The sequence below is a fragment of the Schistocerca serialis genome, chromosome 5 (assembly GCF_023864345.2).
Source record: "Schistocerca serialis cubense isolate TAMUIC-IGC-003099 chromosome 5, iqSchSeri2.2, whole genome shotgun sequence".
NCBI classification, from domain to species: domain Eukaryota; kingdom Metazoa; phylum Arthropoda; class Insecta; order Orthoptera; family Acrididae; genus Schistocerca; species Schistocerca serialis.
The window spans coordinates 78058338-78074494 of NC_064642.1; the positions used below are offsets into that span (position 1 = coordinate 78058338).

The 16157-nt window shown below is 42.9% G+C and overlaps 1 protein-coding gene and 1 pseudogene across 1 annotated transcript in view; both read left to right on the forward strand.

The window, feature by feature from the left end:
* LOC126481752 (uncharacterized) overlaps positions 1-16157 on the forward strand; it is a 226432-nt gene that overhangs the window by 46131 nt on the left and 164144 nt on the right. The window lies entirely within an intron of this gene.
* Positions 6336-6453, forward strand: LOC126482679 (5S ribosomal RNA; annotated as a pseudogene).

A 16157-nucleotide genomic window follows, 5' to 3' on the forward strand; every position in this document is an offset into this window, starting at 1 on the left:
GTTTGGATGTACCGTGCACTATTCAGTGTCCCCTCGACGATCACCGGTGGTGTACGGCCAGTGTAGGAGATCGCTCGGCACACCATGATGGCGGGTGTTGGCCCTGTGTGCCTCGGTCGTATGCAGTCCTGATTGTGGCGCTCACCTGCACGGCGCCAAACACGCATACGACCATCATTGGCACCAAGGCAGAAGCGACTCTCATCGCTGAAGACGACACGTCTCCATTCGTCCCTCCGTTCACGCCTGTCGCAACACCACTGGAGGCGGGCTGCACGAAGTTGGGGCGTGAGCGGAAGACGGCCTAACGGTGTGCGGGACCGTAGCCCAGCTTCATGGAGACGGTTGCGAATGGTCCTCGCCGATACCCCAGGAGCAACAGTGTCCCTAATTTGCTGGGAAGTGGCGGTGCGGTCCCCTACGGCACTGCGTAGGATCCTACGGTCTTGGCGTGCATCCGTGCGTCGCTGTGGTCCGGTCCCAGGTCGACGGGCACGTGCACCTTCCGCCGACCACTGGCGACAACATCGATGTACTGTGGAGACCTCACGCCCCACGTGTCGAGCAATTCGGCGATACGTCCACTCGGCCTCCCGCATGCCCACTATACGCCCTCGCTCAAAGTCCGTCAACTGCACATACGGTTCACGTCCACGCTGTCGCGGCATGCTACCAGTGTTAAAGACTGCGATGGAGCTCCGTATGCCACGGCAAACTGGCTGACACTGACGGCGGCGGTGCACAAATGCTGCGCAGCTAGCGCCATTCGACGGCCAACACTGCGGTTCCTGGTGTGTCCGCTGTGCCGTGTGTGTGATCATTGCTTGTACAGCGCTCTCGCAGTGTCCGGAGCAAGTATGGTGGGTCTGACACACCGGTGTCAATGTGTTCTTTTTTCCATTTCCAGGAGTGTAATATTTATTATAGTAAACTTACAGTCATAAATGATACGTCAAATGAAAGAGCAACTCAAACAGTTTTACCAAGAACCTTATAAATGTTCAATGTGAGCGCCATTTCTCACACGGCACACATCAAGTCTACAGCCAAGTTCTTCCCAAACGTTGATAAGTGTCTCTTCAGTGATTGCAGCAACAGCTGCTTCATACAGGTTTCTTAAATCAGGGAGGTCTGCTGGTAGCGGAGGCTCGTACACACGATCCTTGATGAAGCTCCAAAGGAAAAAATCGCATGGTCTTAGGCCGGGTGAACGTGGAGGCCATGCAAAGCAAGCCCTGTCATTAGGCCCCTTGCGGCCTATCCAGTGTTTGGGAAGAACTCGGCTATAGACTCGATGTGTGCCGTGTGACAAGTGGTGCTCACATTGAACATTTATAAGGTTCGTGGTAAAACTGTGAGTTACTCTTTCATTTGACATATCATTTTTAACTGTAAGTTTAATGTAATAAATATTATAAAGCGTTAAAACCCCGATATTCATTTATAAACACCCTGTATTTTCATGCCAAAATTTTTGAACGTACAATGAGGCAACTGGTACTCCCCTTTCCGGTCAGAGTCCTTAAACACGAGCATATTCGCCTTTTTTGTGCTCAGATAGGAGCATCATTCTGGAGCTGAATAAAATTTTGATATTTTACTTACGTGAATTTGAAATAACGCTAAAATTTAAAATTTTCGCCTTCAGACCGGCTTTTATCTGCTCAAAAATTTTGCTTGTACTTCATTACTAAAACAAGATGGGAATCTCAGAGACCTTCTGGTGATAAACTACTTTTCCGCTTCACACTGGATTTTACTTGCGTATTTTACGTGTACGAGTGGGGTAACTTTGAACCTCTTAATCTCGGAAATGGATGTAGATGTCAAGAATTACAGCGATTTGCCATGGAAAGACGTCTTGGAATCCGAGGCTCGGTTGTGGTACTCAAAAACCATGTGTTTACGGTGTTTCTCGATACGGGATAAATATTTTTGAAAAGGGGAAGATCTGACCGCTAAATAAATATCTTGAGAATATACCGTTAAAATTAGAGCAATTTTCTGCGATTACTTATTGTTTAGATTTCGCCTCACACGGTTTTACGTGAGTATTTTACGTTAACAAATTGGGTGGTTCTGAACCTCTGTCTCAGAAACAGGTATTTATTTTTTTATTTATTTATTTGCTTATTTAGCCTGACCAGATAAGGGCCTTAAGGCCCGCTCTTACATCTGACCAGGAACAACACATACATATATATTGCCAAAACATTCATGAAAATGATAAAAATCTTAGAGATGATAATAAGAATAGTAATAATAATAATAATAATAATAAGACGCATCCAACACATGGCTAAGAAAAGGCAATATATACAGTGAGACAGAAGGATTCATGATTGCAATACAGGATCAAACAATAAACACCAGATATTACAGCAAGCATATTATTAAAGATCCCAATACCACAACAGATAAATGCAGACTTTGCAAACAACAAATAGAAACAGTAGATCACATCACAAGTGGATGTACAATACTAGCAAATACAGAATACCCCAGAAGACATGACAATGTAGCAAAAATAATACATCAACAGCTTGCCATACAACATAAACTTATAAAACAACATGTTCCCATATACAAGTATGCACCACAAAATGTACTGGAGAACGATGAATACAAATTATACTGGAACAGAACCATTATAACAGATAAAACAACACCACATAACAAACCTGACATCATACTCACCAATAAAATGAAGAAATTAACACAACTAATCGAAATATCCATACCCAATACAGCAAATATACAAAAGAAAACAGGAGAAAAAATTGAAAAATACATCCAACTGGCTGAGGATTCAAGGACATGTGGCATCAGGATAAAGTTGACATTATACCAATTATACTATCAACTACAGGAGTCATACCATACAATATCCACCAGTACATCAATGCAATACAGCTACGTCCAAACTTATATATACAACTACAGAAATCTGTAATTATTGATACATGTTCAATTACCCGAAAGTTCCTAAATGCAATATAACACATACCATACAGTTAAAAGGAAGTGACACTTGATCAAGGTCCGCGTCACTTTCCATTTTTAACCAGACTTAACGTCTGAGAAAGTAAAGAAATAATAATAATAGTTGACAATAATCAAAGTAAGGATAAATGGCAATAATAACAGTAATAATAAAACAAACTGCATTAAAAATAATATAGACTAGTTCAGAACAACTTAAATCATGTTTAGTATTGTCAGAAAAAGAAAGGCTGAAGAACAAGAAAAGTGGAATAACAGTAATAGTGGCTGTTAGGAGATGATTTGATTTAAGTAAACAACTCTGTAAGCGAATAGAAGGGAAAAGTTGTAGTGGGAGGGGGGATTGGAGAGTGTGGGCTGCAGACCAGTATGTGGGACAGATAGCTATTGCGAGAGAGGGTGAACCATTAGCTGCTTTTTGAAGCCTGGAAGTGATTTAATTTCTCTGATATTTTGAGGAAGATTGTTCCAAAGTCGGGTTCCGGATACAGAAAATTATTTGGAAAACATGACGGTCTTGTGTGGCGGTACTGAGAGCATCTTACTTAGCTGAGAACGAGTATTTCTGCTGTGCTGTTCAGATAGTAATGTAATGGCTGAAGATGAGTAAGAGGGGTCTGATGATTGAGAAGACGGTGGAGTAAACGTTTATCAGGCATAGTCACGATAATTGTTCCTAGGCTGGAGTGATATGATCGTAATAACGAACGTCACAAATATACCGTACGCAAGCATTCATCGCCGGTACAAGTCTCCGAGAGTTTTCGTACGAAAGTCCTTGAAGAATAGCATCGCCATAGTGGAGAACAGGGAGTGTTAGAGATTCTACGAGCTTCTTCGTAAGTCCGAATGGAAATACTTTTTTATATTTCGGTAGACAATGAAGGGGTGCAGAAACTTTCTTGCAGGCTGCAGTAGTGTGTGCAGTCCAGTCTAAGTGGTGGTCCAGGATTATCCCCAAGTTCTTTGCAGAAGAAGAAAAGGTTATTTCGGTGCCATTTAAAATTAAGCATGGAAGAGATCCTCTGTGCTGTGCTGTAATAAGTACTTTGTGGGCGACTAAGATTGCTTGCGTTTTGGAAGGGCTTAGTTTCAGACCTAAGTTCTGCGACCATTCCGATAAAGCAAGTAAGTCAGCATTTACATGATCGATGGCTGTGTGCAGGTTTACTAGACTTGCACTGAGATATAACTGAAGGTCATCAGCGTATAGGTGGTATCTGTAGTGGGAGAGAATAGTTGACACATCATTAACATATAATGAGAAAAGTAATGGGCCCAATACCGATCCTTGTGGGACCCCTGATACTACATCCTTCCACTGCGACATTTTAGTACCAACCATTACTCACTTCTGGCAGGATGTAAGGTATGAGTGGAACCACTGTACAGCGCTCGAAGAAAAATTTTGACATGTCATTTTAGCAAGCAGAATGGCAAAGGCAACAGTGTCGAAAGCTTTGCTGAAGTCCAGGAAGCACATAATAGAAGCCTGTTGTTTGCCCATGGCATGTATTAATTCGGCAGTAACTTTTATAAGAGCAGTCGTTGTGCTGCGATTTTGCTGGAAACCAGACTGGTATTAATCTAAGAGGTTATTTAGTGTTAAATAATTGGTAACCTGTTCGTGGACTGTGTATTCTAACGCCTTACACAGTGCCGGTAGAATGCAAATGGGCCTGTAATAGGAAGGTTGTTTGCCAGATTCCTTCTTTGGTAATGGTTTCATGAGCCCCTTCTCCCACACTGTAGGAAGAATGCTGGACGTCAGAGAGCGGTTAAAGATGTCAGTTATTTTGGGCAGTTATGAGTCGACAAGAAAATTGATCATTTGCACCATTGTATTATCATGTCCTGCGGCTGCCGAATGAATAAAGAGATCGAGAAAACTTTCAAATTTGTACGAGATCGGGATCTTAAGAAAATATCGTAAAAAATTCAGCCATCTTGGAACCCGCGGTTCGGTTCTGGTATCGAAAACCCACGTTGTCCGTCAACTAAATAGTGCCTCGATAAGCCTCTTATGGCGCACCGTATGCTACATCTAATCAACCGATTTGCTCCATTTGCCTATGCTGGAGGAAGTAGTATTCAAAAAAATGGTTCAAATGGCTCTGAGCACTATGCGACTTAACTTCTGAGGTCATTAGTCGCCTAGAACTTAGAACTAATTAAACCTAACTAACCTCAAGACATCACACACATCCATGCCCGAGACAGGATTCGAACATGCGACCGTAGCGGTTTCTCGGCTCCAGACTGCAGCGCCTAGAACCGCACGGCCACTCCGGCCAGCAAGTAGTATTCAAACTTTGACTCTGTACTGTAGGGCAGTTGTATCAAGACGTTCCTTCTGTTGGGTATACAGGTGATCCGCAGCCAAAGAGCTATCCAAAACACTGCTCTTCTATTACAAATAGAACCCGAGGCATGAGCCTGGGAAAAAAGTGGTTTTGGTACACATTAGGCTGCGCAAGCTGTCTCATGCTGTCGCATGCGTACAGATAAAATAGCGATCGACAGACGGAATAGAACGCTGTTTTCCGGAAATTAGGATAGAAGGTAGCCCCATGTAACTCTTTTGCAACATTGCGTATTGTCTACATCTATAACAAGTTAGTGCGAAAATACAATGTTACAGTAGTATTTTCTCCGTTTTCTATCTTTGCTGATACAATACTGTTCCCACTTTTAAAAGGGAAAGAAGGAAGTGAAAAGGAGTAGTGGAACGTTTGCCGGCCATCAATCAAGCTACTCTTTAGTAGCCTAATATGTAAGAAACTATCAGCCTCGATTGCGGTAATGAAACCAACCTTTACCTAGGTTTCAGCCCAAATGATTGAGCCTTCTTCAGAAGATATACCTGAATCTATAATTTGTCTAATTGGGCATGGTCTAAAATAAAACTAAAGCAGCCTGACTAGGCATAGTCACGTTTTAAAAATGCGGTACATAAGTACTAAGTCAACACCAAGGCTTAACTTAAGCCGTGGCGTGCGCCTCGTCTCCGTGGAGGCCGTGCGGTGGGCCTCGGGAGCTCACGTGAAACTAAGTAGGTCTAGATAAGGCGCTGCAAATCGACATGGCGGGGAACATTGCGCCTGTCTAACCCAGACCATGACAGTCAAAGGTAAAAGACCAACGCAGTTATATCTTAAATGAAATAACTTATAGAAAGACTGAAAATCTTAAACATAAAGCCTCTGCACCAGGTTATGACTAAAATGTAACAAACTATGCATGGATTTATATAAGTTCGAACGCACATGTAAAAAATATGGTAATTGCGTGAACGAACCTTCAACGCCCTATCATTGCTCTTATACTCCATCGGCAACGGCCTTGCTGCAGTGGATACACCGGTTCCCGTGAGATCACCGAAGTTAAGCGCTGTTGGGCGTGGTCGGCACTTGGATGGGTGACCATCCGGGCCGCCATGCGCCGTTTCCATTTTTCGGGGTGCACTCAGCCTCGTGATGCCAATTGAGGAGCTACTCGACCGAACAGTGGCGGCTTCGGTCAAGAATACCATCATAACGACTGGGAGAGCGGTGTACTGACCCCACGCCCCTCCTATCCACATCCTCCTCTGAGGATGACACGGCGATGGGCCTCTTGTGGCCTGTAGACGGAGTGGTTTTATACTCTATCGACCGACAGAGGTCAGTTTCACTATGAGCTACAAAAGAGAATAATCGCCTCTCAATTAAAAATGGTTCAAATGGCTCTGAGCACTATGGGACTTAACATCTGTGGTCATCAGTCCCCTAGAACTTAGAACTACTTAAACCTAACTAACCTAAGGACATCACACACATCCATGCCCGAGGCAGGATTCGAACCTGCGACCGTAGCAGTCGCGCGGTTCCGGACTGCGCGCCTAGAACCGCTAGACCACCGCGGCCGGCGCCTCTCAATTAAAGGCTATTGTTAAATAGATATGATAAAATGTGCTTGACCCGAAAAGACACATAGGAGAGTTTTATGGACATTTGACATGGGAAAACGGCATGTTCTTCACAGGGATAGAATTAATAAGAAATAAAAGATAGCTACTAATATTCCCATGTGCATGCCATAAATGGACAAAGATGAAATCGTCTCTGGATTGCAACTACAAATAAATGTAAAGGGAATTGAATCCCAAAAGGTCGAGACGGACCAGCTAAACTTCATCTTGTCACCTGAGGCTCCATTTCACCGACTGTGCGCTGGTAACCACTTACATGAATATGACTATTGTCTGTGGGATAGATGCGGGCATTACCATATTTTTTACATGTAAAACGTAATTTGACCTATGCTGGTCATTTGCTATTACATGGCGATGAAGTGGTGTTGTTCGTTCACTCACGCGTTATTTTTAGTAATAAGATAAAAAATTAATCTCGAAAATATTCTTCATTCAGTGCGTGTCAGCAATAAGAAATATATATACATCAACTGATAAAAATACCTACTCGACTATCTGTGTACAGGTTAACCGAGATTATTGCATTATGGCGTTTACATACTACATATCAGCGCACACTCCGCTGCAGAGTGAAAATCTCATTCTGGATACAGTTTCGTTGTTTTATGTCCTATGTCATCTTTCATCTGTGACGATGGGTGCGTTATGCAGCATTCGTTGTGAAAGGGCCGATGTATTCTAATACTGTAAGTCGGGGAAGTGTGTTCGAACTTATATAAATCCATGCATAGTTTGTTACATTTTAGTCATAACCTGGTGCAGAGGCTTTATGTTTAAAAAAATGGTTCAAATGGCTCTGAGCACTATGGGACTTAACATCTGAGGTCATCAGTCCCCTAGAACTTAGAACTACGTAAACCTAACCAACCTAAGGACATTACACACATCTATGCCCGAGGCAGGAATCGAACCTGCGAGAGTGCAGAGTGCAGCGCATAGAACCGCTCGGCCATACCGGCCGGCTTTTATGTTTAAAATTTTCAACCTTTCTATAAGTTATTTGTTTTAAGATATAACTGCGTTGGTCTTTTATCTTTGACAGTCATGGTCTCAGACATGCGCAATGTTCCCCGCCATGTCGATTTGGAGCACATTATCTGGTCCTACTTAGTTTCACGTGAGCTCCCGAGGCCCACCGCACGGCGTCCATGGAGACGAGGCGCACGCCAGAGCTTAAGTGAAGCCTTGGTGTTGACTTACTACTTGTGTACCGCAATTTTAAAATGTGACTACGCCTATTCAGGCTGCTTTAGTTTTATTTCTAGACCATGCCCACTTAGACAAATTAAAGATTCTGGTATATCTTCTCAAGAAGACTCAATTATTTGGGCTGAAACCTAGGTAAAAGTTGGTTTCATTACCGCAATCGAGGCTGATAGTTCCTTATATATTAGATTATCACGATTGCTGACTGTGCTTCAATGTTGAAAGTACAATAATACTCTTTAGTAATGTACAAAACATGTGAGGCTGAGCCCTCGACTGAGAATCACGTCTTTCACTAAGTGCTGTCATTTAACATGACGTTTACATTTCACCTAACACAAGCGTCTTGCCGGATACTTGGAAAGTGAGGTATCTCGTGCGCTGCGCTTTCCAGCTGCCTGCGAGTAGCCCTCCAGCCGCTCTGTACTCTACGTCCGTAGCGGCCTGGCTTTGCAGCCACTTCCTCCCAGGCAGGATGGGACTGGGTGCGGCCTTTCCTGGAGATAACCCAAAATATTAGTGCAAACATAGGAGATTAGATCACACAGGACGACCCGGGGAAGTGAAACTTCCGTGATGCAGCGTCTGCATCACATAAATGGTCTATAGTCAACTGTACACAGAAGAATGGGAAAGAAAATCGAAGATCTCCTACATAACGATGAGTTTGGCTTGAAAAGCCAGCGGAGAGGCAGTTCTGACGTTATGGTTGATGGATGGAAGCAACACTGAAGTAAAATCAAGACACGTTCATTGGATTTTTGGACCGGAAAAAGCGTTCGACAATGCTAAGTGGTGCAATATGTTAGGTATTATGAGAAAAGAGTGATAATCTACAGGGGAAGACGGGTAATATACGATGTGTACAAGAACCAAGAGGGAACAAGAACGAAGTGCTCGGGATAGAAAAGGTGTAAGACAGGATCGTAGTCTTTCGCTCCTACTGTTCAAGCTACACATCGAAGAAGCCATGATGGAAATAAAAGAAAGGTTCAAGAGTGAGATTAAAATTCTGGGTGAAAGGATATCAATGCTAAAAGTCGCTGATGTCATTTCTATCCCCGATAGAAGTAAATTGAATTACAGTATCTGTTGAATGGGATTAACAGTCTAACGAGTATAGAATACGGTTTGAGAGTAAATCGAAGATAGACAAAACTCTTGAGAAGGAGCGGAATGAGAACATCGAGAAACTTAGCATCAGAATTGGTGATCCCGAAATGTGAGAATTCTGCTACCTAGGCAGCAAAATAACCTATGACGGACGGAGCAAGGAGGACATAAAATGGAAAGTAGCTGGGGCAAAAGGGACATTTCTGGCCATGAGAAGTCTAGGAGTATCAAACACAGGTCTTAATTCTTAGGAAGAAATTTCTGAGGGTGTACGTTTGGAGCACAAAATTGTATGGTAATGAGACATGGACTGTGGGAAAACCGGAATAAAGGGAATCGAAGGATTTGAGATGTTGTGCTACAGAAGATAGGTGGACTGATGAGCTAAGGAATGACGAGGCTCTTCGCAGTTTCGGGGAGGAAATGAATAATGACAGGAAGAAGGTACCGGATGTTAGGACATGGTACTAGAGAGACGTAGAGGGTGAAAACTGTACAAGAAGACAGAGATTGGAATATTGCCAGGACATAATTGAGGACGTAGGTTGCAACTGGTTGAGATGAAGAGGTTGGCACATAAGAGGAATTTGTGACGGGCCGCATCAAGCCACTCAGAAGACTGGAGACTCAGAAAAAAAGAGCCAACTATACTACCTGTGGTGCACTTTTATAAAGCACTGATTTGTGATATTCTATTACATCTTGATGGCATTCTCGCTTGATCTATTACAAATATTTTTCATATGACTTTCTCGAACGTAGGGAATACATCAAATGCAGCCTGGCAATAGCAAGAAAAACGTTTCTTAAAAAGGGGATTTGTTAACATTTAATATAAATTTCAGTGTTGGGGAGTCCTTTGTGAAAGTATTTGTCTGGAGTGTAGCCGTGTACGGTAGTGAAACTTCGGCGAAGGACAATTCAGACAAGAGGGAGAACAGTGGTGCTGAAGCAGAATTCTGAGGATTGGATGGGTACTTCGAGCAACAAGTTCAAAGGTATTGAATGAAAGTGGAAAAAAATTACGCCACAACTTGACTAATGGAATGGATCAGTTGATACAACACATCGTGAGGCATCAAGCAATTGTCAGTTTGGTAATTCAAGGAAACGTGTGTGTGTATGGGAGAGATGGACGAGGGGGTTAAGAATTGTAAAGGGGGAGCAAGGCTTGAATACAGTAAGCAGGATCCGCCTGTGGTAGTTATACAGAGATGAAGCAGCTTAAATAGGATAGACTACCATGGAGGGCTTCATGTCACCAGTCTTCGAACTGAACTACAATAGCCGGCCGAAGTGGCCGTGCGGTTAAAGGCGCTGCAGTCTGGAACCGCAAGACCGCTACGGTCGCAGGTTCTAATCCTGCCTCGGGCATGGATGTTTGTGATGTCCTTAGGTTAGCTAGGTTTAACTAGTTCTAAGTTCTAGGGGACTAATGACCTCAGCAGTTGAGTCCCATAGTGCTCAGAGCCATTTGAACCATTTGAACTACAATAACAACACGAATGTCCACCGGCAATATTTTGTCATTCCTTTCTAAACACATTTAAAGGACGTTTCTGTACTAAATTGATTTGTATATTTGTTATTTTAGTTCTATTTGGACTTCCTTCTGTGATAAACAGAAATTCTATCTCAAAACAATTTCATCGACCTCCATGTTCACTTCAATGTGTGGTTCTACGGTCCTAAGCTCCCTTCGCCTTTTCATCGAGCGGTCCATGCGTTAGCAGCCATGTAGACGTACCATCTCACAGATTTCGGTAACCAGGAAATTGAAACTTCCTGGCTGGTTAAAACTGTGTGCCGGACTGAGACTCGAACTCGGGACCTTTGCCTTTCGCGGGCAAGCGCTCTACCGACTGACCTACCCAAGCACGACTCACGACCCGTCCTCACAGCTTTAATTCCGCCAGTACCTCGTCACCTATCTTCCAAACTTTACAGAAGCTCTCCTGCGAACCATGCAGTTTGGAAGGTAGGAGACGAGGTACTGGCGGAATTAAAGCTGTGAGGACGGGTCGTGAGTTGTGCTTGGGTAGCTCAGTCGGTAGAGCGCTTGCCCGCGAAAGGCAAAGGTCCCGAGTCCGAGTCTCGGTCCGGCACACAGTTTTAACCTGCCAGGAAGTTTCATATCAGCGCACACTCCGCTGTAGAGTGAAAATTTCATTCTAGAACCAGGAAATTGCTGTTTCTCCTTGGAGTTGTTCTCACTGTGTTTACATAAATATCCGTCCTATCACTTGTGACGTAATCGGGAATCTTTTTGTAGGACGTTCCTGTGTTAACATTAACTCCCAACGAAAAGTATTGCGATTGAGAACAGCAGATACGAATCTTCGGGTGTCTTGTTCGAGGTTTTTCCTAATTTTCTTGAATCACTTAAGTCGAACGCCGAATTGCTCCTTCAGAGAGCGCTTGACTGATGCCTTCGGTTGCAGACCTGAGACAGTCTCCAGTGTCAAACCATCAATATCCGAACTTGCTCAGTTCGTCTGTGAAGAATTTTGCCAACATTTATGGGAGTCTGTTCGTCAAAATTTTTGTTATTTTCGATGTGTGAATCCTGCTGTTGTGCACCAAGTGGATTATAAGGATCTCTTCTCCTGGATTACATTTTTGGAATACATTTTTGTAATTCGTGAGTATTGCTCTGAGAGCCTTATGTTTTAACGTATATTGTGTATGGTCCCACAATTAGTCTGAATCTGGCCAGCCTTCTCTCTATATCATCTGACTTAGAAAATTTTAAATTGCACCCTAGATATTTAAGCTGTCTCACTGGTTCAATTATTTGTCCATCTACAGCAATTTTGGCTGTTATGAGTTTCAATCGTTTAAATGCCATAATTTTAGTTTCATATGTTGCTAGTCTCATTACGGTACTTATTTAGCAGCAGTTTGGCTCCACTTATCTGCTCTGCTGCAATTTGAACCTTTTATTCATATTTAAAATTATAAGCTGATCCTCAACAAATAGCAGCGTCACAAAATTAAAATGTGTCGTTTAATATAATCAACCAAGTATGTACGATATGGTCAACAGAAACATTGAAAAGGGTTCGAGACAATGGGCAACCTTGTCTACCAGCTTAATCAATGCCGGCAGATTCTGCGCCATTCTCTACAGTACGGATCCTTCCTTATGTTACTATTTTTTTATAATCACTCAATGGCCATTATTAGTTGTGCTGAACTCCCATTACGTTTAAAGATTCCGATAGCATTATGCGTTTCATCTTTTCAAACTCATTTTTACCATCGATAAAATAAATTGGTAATCTAAATTCTGTTCTTTTTTCAGGTACTTGTGCCAAAGAGAAAATACACTACTGACCATTAAAATTGCTACACCAAGAAGAAATGCAGTTGATAAACGGGTATTCATTGGACAAATATATTATACTAGAACTGACATGTGATTACATTTTCACGAAACTTGGGTGCATGGATCCTGAAAAATCAGTACCCAGAACAACCACCTCTGGCCGTAATAACGGCCTTGATACTCCTGGACATTGAGTCAAACAGAGCTTGGATGGCGTGTACAGGTACAGCTGCCCATGCAGCTTCAACACGATACCACAGTTCATCAAGAGTAGTGACTTGCATATTGTGACGAGCCAGTTGCTCGGCCACCATTGACCAGACGTTTCGAATGGGTGAGAGATCTGGAGAATGTACTGGCCAGGGCAGCAGTCGAACATTTTCTGTATCCAGAAAGGCCCGTACAGGACCTCCAACACGCGGTCGTGCATTATCCTGCTGAAATATAGGGTTTCGCAGGGATCGAATGAAGGGTAGAGCCACGGGTCGTAACACATCTGAAATGTAACTTCCACTGTTCAAAGTGCCGTCAATGTGAACAAGAGCTGTCCGAGACGTGTAACCAATAGCACCCCATACCATCACGCCGGGTGATACGCCAGTATGGCGATGACGAATACACGCTTCCAATGTGCATTCACCACGATGTCGCCAAACACGGATGCGACCATCATGATGCTGTAAATAGAACCTGGATTCGTCCGAAAAAAATGACGTTTTGCCATTCGTGCACCCAGGTTCGTCGTTGAGTATACCATCGCAGGCGCTCCTGTCTGTGATGCAGCGTCAAGGGTAACCGTAGCCATGGTCTCCGAGCTGATAGTCCAAGCTGCTGCAAACGTCGTCGAACTGTTCGTGCAGATGGTTGTTGTCTTGCAAACGTCCCCATCCGTTGACTCGGGGATCGAGACGTGGCTGCACGATCCGTTATAGCCATGCGGATAAGATGCCTGTCATCTCGACTGCTAGTGATACGAGGCCGTTGGGATCCAGCACGGCGTTCCGTATTACCATCCTGATCCCACCGATTCCATATTCTGCTAACAGTCATTGGATCTCGAGCAACACCAGAAGCAATGTCGCTATACGATAATCCGCAATCGCGATAGGCTACAATCCGACCTTTATCAAGGTCGGAAACGTGATGGTACGCATTTCTCCTCCTTACACGAGGCATCACAACAACGTGTCACCAGGCAACGCCGGTCAACTGCTGTTTGTGTATGGGAAATCGGTTGGAAACTTTCCTCATGTGAGCAAGTTGTAGGTGTCGCCACCGGCGGCAACCTTGTGTGAATGGTCTGAAAAGCTAATCATTTGCATATCACAGCATCTTCTTCCTGTCGGTTAAATTTCGCGTCTGTAGCACGTCAACTTCGTGGTGTAGCAATTTTAATGGCCGGTAGTGTATAAGTAGAACATGATCAACCTTTCCTAAAACTAATGTCCAGCGTACGTACTACTTTATTGGTGTTATCTCTTATTTATAATTTTTAACGTACGTACAGTTTGTAACGGGAATTTAGCAGATTTATTCCTCGGTAGTTTGCACATCGTCATTTATGGCCTTCCTTCTAAAGAGAGCATACCAAATGTACATTCCATTCGCCTGGAACATGTCTGCTCAGCCAGCGAAGATTCATAAAATTTAAAAGTGTACACATCAGTTGATCAGGCTCGTATTGAATCAGCTCTATGTTCATATATATTATCAGTGCTCAACATTTTTGTTTTGTTTCTTGAACAATCTTCTGCAGTTCTTCTCTTCAGTCGTTGGCATTCGTATTTATTTCTGGTTCTTCATCTTTATCAGTCCATTTACATCTAAGTGCTTTAACCATTCTTTTTTAGATATTATATTTAGTTATAAAGTAGGTCGTGCATGTTTATTCACATGCTTCGTAATTTTGTATGCTTTGTTCTGCCTTCCAGGAGCGTCATGTTCTATTTGACTCTCATATAGATCCCAACTTTCCTACGTAATTTTATGTATTTCTTGCTACACTAAAACCAGTTTTACATAATCCTCTCTCCAATTCATGTTGTTAGGTAATGACTCGGTTCACGTATTTTCTCCATACAGGAGCGTCATGTTCTATTTGACTCTCATTTAGATCCCAACTTTCCCATGTAATTTTATGTGTTTGTTGCTACACTAAAACTAGTTTTACATAAACCTCTCTCCAATTCATGTTGTTAGGTAATGACACGGTTCACGGTTTTTCTCCATACAATTAGGTACACAATTTAAATATGTGTTTTAGTTGGCTGAGTGGCGTACAAACGCTGGAGGCCAAATATAAAAGAAATCTTCCCCGTTATCTATTTCCTCGCCTTTACATGGCTGCTGACGCAATTCGCACGCAATAGCTGACGATATTTCTTGCTGGACTGCCGGAAGTACTGAGCGCAATGATCGTGTTTATTGACAAATCCGGTTGGGAAGAGAGGCTATCTACAGTTGCGGTTCTAACTAGCTTTCACCAGAAGGCACTTTGTGTTGCGGCAGTTCTTTATCTTTTATCGATTGACTGTCCATATACCATTTTAAACTGTAGAGGATTCAATATGTTCTGAGACCAGAAGGCAGACGCTTTATGTAATGTAAATCACCCTGCCAGCAGGCTGCAATTTAAATCTGTCATGAGGATCAGTCAAGGTACAGGGAAGTGCGTTGAAGTTCTCTGCGGTACTGAACATTTGATGAGATATAGACATAAAAAGTAAAGTTTTACAGACAAATATACGTATAAGAAAGGTAACTGCGAAGAAATCGTGGGTACTTCAACTGTTGGACGAAATAAATAAACATGAAAATTCTCAGGAAAAGAAAGCAATTACGACTGACAGAGGTCAACTGGAATTGCGGAGAAACTAAAGTAATATGGATGCAGCAAAAATGTGAAGAAACGAAAAGGAAATCATCATCTGAAGGCAGATACAAATCAAATACGTCAACACAAAGAGTTCCAAGATATGATAGTGTTAAACGCAGAAGAGAGCTGGTTGGTGGAACGGCTGCGTTAAGGGTCCAAACGAGAAATGGGAAGAAACTGTCGGCTGAGATGATAAGAGACGGAATGGTTGTCCGTTTGGAATAAAGAGTGGACACAGTATTAGGATTATTCAGTTTATTGTGTAGATCTATGATATTGGAGACATTCCATCATATTTTCGGAAGAAAATCATCCACACAATCCTACAGACTACTACAGCAGATACGAGGGTTGGAACATAAATAGTGGCAACTATTTATTTACAACTCGAACAAAATAGATACGTTTTCAAAATTTTACTGACCTTCAAAGTAGTCACCACCATTGTGTATAACCCGTTGCCAGCGATGTGGAAGTCGTGGGATACTCTTAGCAGTGCCAGTTGTGTTGACAGTTCGAGCGGCGCGGGCTATTGCCCGACGAATTTGTAGCAGTTCTGAAGCGAATGCCGTAAAGTGTTTCCTTCAGTTTAGAAATCGCGGTGAACTCACGAGGGCTTAAGTCAGGGGAGTGCAGCAGGTGGTACAGCACTTAGCAGC